The 8,369-nt window shown below is 48.4% G+C and overlaps 2 long non-coding RNA genes across 2 annotated transcripts; one reads left to right on the top strand and one right to left on the bottom strand.

Annotated features, from left to right (window-relative positions):
• Positions 1–1,898: 1,898 nt before the first annotated feature.
• On the bottom strand, positions 1,899–5,022 carry LOC310669048. Its single transcript, XR_014506989.1, has 3 exons — positions 4,638–5,022; positions 2,151–2,215; positions 1,899–1,951 (listed from the first exon to the last, which is right to left on the bottom strand). It is a non-coding gene; the product is annotated as an uncharacterized lncRNA (long non-coding RNA).
• Positions 2,609–8,334, top strand: LOC310669052. The gene is made up of 3 exons (XR_014506993.1): positions 2,609–2,849; positions 5,131–5,358; positions 7,818–8,334. It is a non-coding gene; the product is annotated as an uncharacterized lncRNA (long non-coding RNA).
• Positions 8,335–8,369: the final 35 nt, after the last annotated feature.

Below are 8,369 nucleotides of genomic sequence, written 5' to 3'. Positions count from 1 at the left end.
TAGGTTGGCAGAAGCTGGGACAGAGCAACCACCCATGTCCCTCATATGTTTTGTACCACAGTGGGACTGGCTTGGTTTTCCTGCTGTAATCCCAGTGAGTAGGATCTGCAATAAATGTTTGCAGCATGGAGTGCTTCTGTTCATTCTCCCAGCCATTAGCCTCTCATCTTGTATTCTGTCTCCCTCCCCCCAGCAACAGTCACTGTCAAACAGCTCTTACTGTCATTGTTCGGATGGTGGTTGTTCGTGCTATATAAGGCTCTAAGCCCATGGTTATATATGATGTGTTTTAGAGGTCTCTCCCTGCATGATTAGTTCCATTAGTTTTCCAGTGGCAATAAACACCAGCTAGACCAGACTTCTCGAACATGGTGCTCTCCATCTGTTTTGGACTACAACACCTATCAGCCAGTGCTGGCAGGGGCTGGTGGAAGGTAGAATCCAAAACAGTTTGGGTGTAACCTAAGTATGAGAAAGCAGGTTGGAAAAAGCTAGACTAGACTATCCACGTTCTATCACATGTATTTCATTGTAGGGATCAAAGACCTTAACTCAGGGCATAAACTATTACTCATGGTTATCTGTATGGTTATCTGTATGATATCCTTTATGATAAAGTATGATATACTTTAAAGAAATGTTAGCTTATGAAACGGTTTAGTAGCAAATGAAAAAGTGGCCAGGAAAACAACATTTTTACAACTGCGTGTTTTTTTTTGTTTTTTTTTTTTAAACCAGCTTTCCACCTATCCAAAACATCACTTTTGGCAATGGAATGCAATACAGTCTTGAAAATCAGAAGCTGTTTTCTGTTTAACGCTGCATGCTTTTGGAGAACAAATGTTAACCGGGTGGAAAAGCAATGTTCTGGCTCTAGGCTGGAACCAGTTTGGAAGACAGCAGAGAACAAGTGCTTGCTTATGAAATGGAGATGAACAGAAGAGCTCGGCTGAATTAGAGCAAATAGCCATCTAGCTCATCATCTCTGTTTCTGACAGTGGCCAGCTATGTGCCTGCAGGATGCTTAGAAGCAGAATACAAAAGCAACAGCTTCTCTGATTGTTTGTCCCCAGCTGCTGGTGTTCAGAATTAGGCCACCTCCAAACATGATGCTTCTCTGTCACAGGTGAGAAATATGCCACCTTTGAACCTGGAGGTAGTATGTAGCCATCACTTGACACATCGCTGAGTTCACATGGCATCCACCTGGTTTCTTCCCCCAAAGAATCTGGGAGCTATAGTTTGGGTCATTGGGTTTGGTGCTTTTGTAACTGGATTTGTAATGGCTTTTAGTCAAATGCGATAAATGATTGATTGATTGATTGATTGATTGATGTAAAAGTGCTTTTTTTTCCTGAGATGCTAACTTTCTCTGTGAATGTCATTCCTTGAACAGCTTCCTGTGCAAAGATAAGGCTTGCTTTCATTACTCTGTTCATTTCTGCATTTGACTAGTGTTGTGTGGAGGGAAATGCAACCCTGGGGCTGAAAAATGTTACCCTTCTGTCCCCTTGGGTTTCCGGTGTGGCCTTCACAGATAAGGCACAACTTGGTGTGTGTGTGTGTGTGTTGGCTGCTGAGCTGTGCTCACCATTGTGAGGGCAGAGGGGTTGGGGGTGTTGCCTCCCCAGCTGCTGCCATTGTCTGTGGGTTGACTGGGATGTCACAAAAACATTTGGCAGCTGAGTGGGTATAAATGTGGGCCAAGGCACAAGCCTCAGCAGTTGCCCTCCCCAGAGAGAAATGGGCAGCTCGGTGGCACTCAGCCCTGGTGGTCTCCTGCCCCGTGGCGGCCAGCTGGCAAGTGGAAGGAGGCAATCGCCCGGTGCTGGGATGCTGTGGAGCAAGGAGAAGGCAAGCACAAAGTTTACTTGCTGGTGGGATCGCTACTTGAAGGCGACTGATATTCAGCTCTGAAGCTGGTTGATGTCTGGCAATGGACCTGCTGAGGCTGCAGCTGGTGGATGGTTGGCAGAAGAGTTTGCACTGAGGCTAGTGGATGCCGCGAGGCTACGCTAGCAGAGATGAATGCAAACTGGTTTGGAAGCCTTGTTTGTGAACAGGCAGCCAAACAGAGGAGGAGTCGGGGTGTGTGTGTGTGGATACTGTGGATGGAGGCCATCCCATTCACCTGTTTGCCTTTGCCTTACAGGGAGCCGCTGAGGCTTTACCCAAGTCCAGCCTTCAAAGTCATGAAGAGAACCGCAGGACGTCCCTATTTACATCGGAGAAATGAACGTGAAATCCTGGCAGTGAACAATGGACAAGGCCATGGCCAGACCTCAGAGAAGGAGCTTTGAAGGGAGACTGCAGGCGGACATCTGCTGCATTGCAAGTGATGGGGCAGTGGGGAGAGAGAAGAAAATGAGGGAGGAAACATTGGGACACATTAGGCGCACCATTGGAAGTGATATGAAGACGCTTTGAACAGGAATGGCTTCCCTTCAGGGATTCTGAGAACTATAGGTGGTTAAGGGGACAGAGAGTTGCTAGGGGGGTTAGGGTTAGGGTTAGGGGGTAGGGGTAGGGGAAGGGTTCCCTCCTTGTGAGGGAACTCTGGGAATTGTAGTTCTAGTTAAGGTTTAAGGGGTATGGGTAGGGGAGGGGGAGGGGAAGGGTTCCCTTCTTGCCAGGGAACTCTGGGAATTGTTGCTCTAGTTAAGGGTTAAGGGTTAGCATTAGAGTTAGGGTTAGTGTCAGGGGTAGGGTTCTCTACTTGCCAGGGAACTCTGGGAATTGTTGCTCTGGTTAAGAGCTAAGGGGTAGGGTTCCCTTCTTGTGAGGGAACTCTGGGAATTGTAGCTCTAGTTAAGGGTTAGAGTTAGGGCTAGCGTCAGGGGTAGGGTTAGGCTTCCCTTCTTGACAGGGAACTCTGGGAATTGTTGCTCTGTTTAAGAGCTAAGGGGTAGGAGTAGGGTTCCCTCCTCATGAGGGAACTCTGGGAATTGTAGCTCTAGTTAAGGGTTAGAGTTAGGGTTAGCGTCAGGGGTAGGGTTAGGCTTCCCTTCTTGACAGGGAGCTCTGGGATTTGTAGTTCTATTTAAGGGTTAGCATTAGAGTTAGGGTTAGCGTTAGGGGTAGAGTTAGGGTCAGGAGTAGAGTTCCCTCCCAGAGTTCTTGGAAGGGAACTCTGGGAGGGGAGCAGCGGGGCCTCCTAACAGCTCTCTGCACCCTTTTCCAACTATAGCTCCCAGATTCTTTGGGGGAAGAAGCCATGAGTGTTTAAAGCGGCTTCATAGCACTTTAAATGGTGTGGATGTGGCCCTGGCCTCCCTCACCCCACTGCCTCTTATTTTTGAGGAATCGAAAGGATTTCCCCACTCAAATCTCTTGGAAACAGGAAGAAGAAAGATTTTGTATCTGATGCCATTTTGAAATGTCTTAACTTGAAATGCCAATAAAGGTATTTGGATTGTATTATATTGTATTGTATTATGATTAACATGGGAAGTGGAATGGTAAAATGTTAATGAGGCGGACGCGATACTTCTGTAGACTGGCACGCCTCTTGTGGGCGTGGAAGGAGGGACTTGGGGATGGACAAGCGACTTTGTAAGATGTGTTTTTCTTGATGAAGATGTACCTGATCTTGGAATACCCCACTTGCAAGTGTGTCTAATAAAAAGGTTTCTTAAATCATCCATTTTGTCCAGATCACTTTATTTAAAAGGATACGGGGACCTTAAGTCAAAGGAACTACTTTATTAATCTCCCACAAAGGGTAAAATAAAAAGATAATAACAATCCCTCAACTGCCAAAACAAAGGGTCTTGCAGCACTGCAAAAACTAACAGGTTTTGGGAAAACATTGTAAAAATGGGAAGGTCAGGGGCCCTTGGTTTCTGTGGGAGTCCACATGCCACACGCGTCACAAGGGGGAAGTCCTCAGTCATCATCTCTTTATTAATTAATGCCCCCCTTGAGGCCTAGCTTCCCCAGCCCTGTCTGTCTGTGGTCTCCTGTGATGTCACCAACAGACATAGAAGCTTAGGGGAAAGAGGCAATTACTTATTCTAGAATTTCAAACACAGGAGGGGAGCATTCACAGATATTGGCACAACTTGGAGGGTGTGTGTGTTGTGTGTGTTGGCTGCTGAGCTGTGCTCACCATTGTGAGGACTGAGGGGGTGGGGGTGATGCCTCCCCAGCTGCTGCCATTGTTGGTGGGTTGACTGTGATGTCACAAAAACATTTGGCAGCTGAGTGGGTATAAATGTGGGCCAAGGCACAAGCCTCGGCAGTTGCCCTCCCCAGAGAGAAATGGGCAGCTCACTGGCACTCAGCCCTGGTGGTCTCCTGCCCCGTGGCGGCAAGCTGGCAAGCAGAAGGAGGCAATGCCCGGTGCTGGGATGCTGTGGAGCACGGAGAAGGCAAGTACAAAGTTTACTTGCTGGTGGGATTGCTACTTTAAGGCGACTGATATTCAGCTCTGAAGCTGGTTGATGTCTGGCAATGGACCTGGCGAGGCTGCAGCTGGTGGATGGTTGTCGGAAGAGTTTGCATTCAGGCTAGTGGATGCCGCGAGGCTACGCTGGCTGAGATGGATGCAAACTGGTTTGGAAGCCTTGTTTGTGAACAGGCAGCCAAACAGAGGAGGAGTCGGGGGGGATGCTGCGGATGGGGGCCACCCAACTCACCTGGTTGCCTTTGCCTTACAGGGATGTCTGCAGTCGCTGAGGTTTTCCCCAAGTCCAGCCTTCAAAGTCATTAAGAGAACCGTAGGACGTCCCTATTTACATTGGAGAAATGAACGTGAAATACTGGCAGCGAACAATGGAGAAGGCCGTGGCCAGACCTGAGAGAAGGAGCCTTGAAGGGAGACTGCAGGCGGACATCTGCTGCATTGCAAGTGATGGGGCAGTGGGGAGAGAGAAGAAAATGAGGGAGGAAACATTGGGACACATTAGGTGCACCATTGGAAGTCCTATGAAGACGCTTTGAACAGGAATGGCTTCTCCTCAGGGATTCTGGGAAATGTAGGTGGTTAAGGGGACAGAGAGTTGCTAGGGGGGTTAGGGTTAGGGTTAGGGGGTAGGGGTAGGGGAAGGGTTCCCTCCTTGTGAGGAAACTCTGGGAATGTTATCTCTGGGTAAGGTTTAAGGGGTATGGGTAGGGGAGGGGGAGGGGGAGGGTTCCCTTCTTGCCAGGGAACTCTGGGAATTGTAGCTCTAGTTAAGGGTTAAGGGATAGCATTAGAGTTAGGGTTAGCGTCAGGGGTAGGGTTCTCTACTTGCCAGGGAACTCTGGGAATTGTTGCTCTGGTTAAGAGCTACGGGGTAGGGGTAGCGTTCCCTCCTTGTGAGGGAACTCTGGGAATTGTAGCTCTAGTTAAGGGTTAGGGTTACTGTCAGGGGTAGGGTTAGGCTTCCCTTCTTGCCATTGAGCTCTGGGAATTCTAGTTCTATTTAAGGGTTAAGGGTTAGCATTAGAGCTAGGGTTAGCATTAGTGTAAGGAGTAGGGTTAGGGTTAGGAGTAGGGTTCCCTTCTTGGCAGGGAACTCTGGGAGGGGAGCAGGGGGCCTCCTAACAGCTCTCTGCACCCTTTTCAAACTATAGCGCCCAGATTCTTTGGGGGAAGAAGCCATGAGTGTTTAAAGCGGCTTCATAGCACTTTAAATGGTGTGGATGTGGCCCTGGCCTCCCTCACCCCACTGCCTCTTATTATTGAGGAATCGAAAGGATTTCCCCACTCAAATCTCTTGGAAACAGGAAGAAGAAAGACTTTGCATCTGATGCCGTTTTGAAATGTCTTAACTTGAAATGCCAATAAAGGTATTTAGATTGTATTATACTGTATTGTATTGTATTATGATTAACATGGGAAGTGGAATGGTAAAATGTTAATGAGGCGGACGCGATACTTCTGTAGACTGGCACGCCTCTTGTGGGCGTGGAAGGAGGGACTTGGGGATGGACAAGCGACTTTGTAAGATGTGTTTTTCTTGATGAAGATGTACCTGATCTTGGAATACCCCACTTGCAAGTGTGTCTAATAAAAAGGTTTCTTAAATCATCCATTTTGTCCAGATCACTTTATGTAAAAGGATACGGGGACCTTAAGTCAAAGGAACCAGTTTATTAATCTCCCACAAAGGGTTAAATAAAAAAATAATAACAATCCCTCAACTGCCAAAACAAAGGGTCTTGCAGCACTGCAAAAACTAACAGGTTTTGGGAAAACATTGTAAAAATGGGAAGGTCAGGGGCCCTTGGTTTCTGTGGGAGTCCACATGCCACACGCGTCACAAGGGGGAAGTCCTCAGTCATCATCTCTTTATTAATTAATGCCCCCCTTGAGGCCTAGCTTCCCCAGCCCTGTCTGTCTGTGGTCTCCTGTGATGTCACCAACAGACATAGAAGCTTAGGGGAAAGAGGCAATTACTTATTCTAGAATTTCAAACACAGGAGGGGAGCATTCACAGATATTGGCACAACTTGGAGGGTGTGTGTGTTGTGTGTGTTGGCTGCTGAGGTGTGCTCACCATTGTGAGGGCAGAGGGGGTGGGGGTGATGCCTCCCCAGCTGCTGCCATTGTTGGTGGGTTGACTGTGATGTCACAAAAACATTTGGCAGCTGAGTGGGTATAAATGTGGCCCAAGGCACAAGCCTCGGCAGTTGCCCTCCCCAGAGAGAAATGGGCAGCTCACTGGCACTCAGCCCTGGTGGTCTCCTGCCCCATGGCGGCAAGCTGGCAAGCGGAATGAGGCAATTGCCCGGTGCTGGGATGCTGTGGAGCAAGGAGAAGGCAAGCACAAAGTTTACTTGCTGGTGGGATTGCTACTTTAAGGCGACTGATATTCAGCTCTGAAGCTGGTTGATGTCTGGCAATGGACCTGGCGAGGCTGCAGCTGGTGGATGGTTGTCGGAAGAGTTTCCATTCAGGCTAGTGGATGCCACGAGGCTACGCTGGCTGAGATGGGTGCAAACTGGCTTGGAAGCCTTGTTTGTGAACAGGCAGCCAAACAGAGGAGGAGTCGGGGTGTGTGTGTGGATACTGCGGATGGGGGCCATCCAACTCACCTGGTTGCCTTTGCCTTACAGGGATGTCTGGAGCCGGTGAGGTTTTCCCCAAGTCCAGCCTTCACAGTCATGAAGAGAACCGCAGGTCGTCCCTATTTACATCGGAGAAATGAACGTGAAATCCTGGCAGTGAGCAATGGACAAGGCTGTGGCCAGACCTCAGAGAAGGAGCTTTGAAGGGAGACTGCAGGCGGACATCTGCTACACTGCAAGTGATGGGGCAGTGGGGAGAGAGAAGAAAATGAGGGAGGAAACATTAGGCCACATTAGGCGCACCACTGGAAGTGCTATGAAGACGCTTTGAACAGGAATGGCTTCCCCTCAGGGATTCTGGGAACTATAGGTGGTTAAGGGGACGGAGAGTTGCTAAGGGGTTTAGCGTTAGGGTAGGGGGTAGGGGAAGGGGAAGGGTTCCCTCCTTCTGAGGGAATTCTGGGAATTGTAGCTCTAGTTAAGGGTTAGCATTAGGTCAGGGTTAGGGGTAGGGTTCTCTACTTGCCAGGGAACTCTGGGAATTGTTGCTCTGGTTAGGAGCTAAGGGGTAGGGGTAGGGTTCCCTCCTTGCGAGGGAACTCTGGGAATTGTAGTTCTAGTTAAGGGTTAGAGTTAGGGTTAGCGTCAAGTGTAGGGTTAGGCTTCCCTTCTTGCTATTGAGCTCTGGGAATTGTAGTTCTATTTAAGGGTTAAGGGTTAGCATTAGAGCTAGGGTTAGCATTAGCATAAGGAGTAGGGTTAGGGTTAGGAGTAGGGTTCCCTTCTTGGGAGGGAACTCTGGGAATTGTTGCTCTGGTTAAGAGCTAAGGGGTAGGGGTAGGGTTTCCTCCTTGTGAGGGAACTCTGGGAATTGTAGCTCTAGTTAAGGGTTAGAGTTAGGGTTAGCGTCAAGTGTAGGGTTAGGCTTCCCTTCTTGCCAGGGAACTCTGGGAATTGTTGCTCTGGTTAAGGGTTAGCATTAAAGTTAGCGTTAGCATTAGCGTAAGGAGTAGGGTTAGGATTAGGAGTAGGGTTCCCTTCTTGGCAGGGAACTCTGGGAGGGGAGCAGGGGGCCTCCTAACAGCTCTCTGCACCCTTTTCAAACTATAGCACCCAGATTCTTTGGGGGGAAGAAGCCATGAGTGTTTAAAGCATTTTCATAGCTATTTAAATGGTGTGGATGTGGCCCTGGCCTCCCTCACCCCACTGTCTCTTATTATTGAGGAATCGAAAGGATTTCCCCACTCAAATCTCTTGGAAACAGGAAGAAGAAAGACTTTGCATCTGATGCCATTTTGAAATGTCTTAACTTGAAATGCCAATAAAGGTATTTGGATTGTATTATATTGTATTGTTTTGTTTTGTATTATGATGTA

The sequence above is a fragment of the Podarcis tiliguerta genome (genome assembly GCF_965153285.1).
Source record: "Podarcis tiliguerta genome assembly, chromosome: Z".
In the NCBI taxonomy this organism is placed as follows: Eukaryota; Metazoa; Chordata; class Lepidosauria; order Squamata; family Lacertidae; genus Podarcis; species Podarcis tiliguerta.
This window is presented reverse-complemented; position numbering and strand designations above follow the sequence as displayed.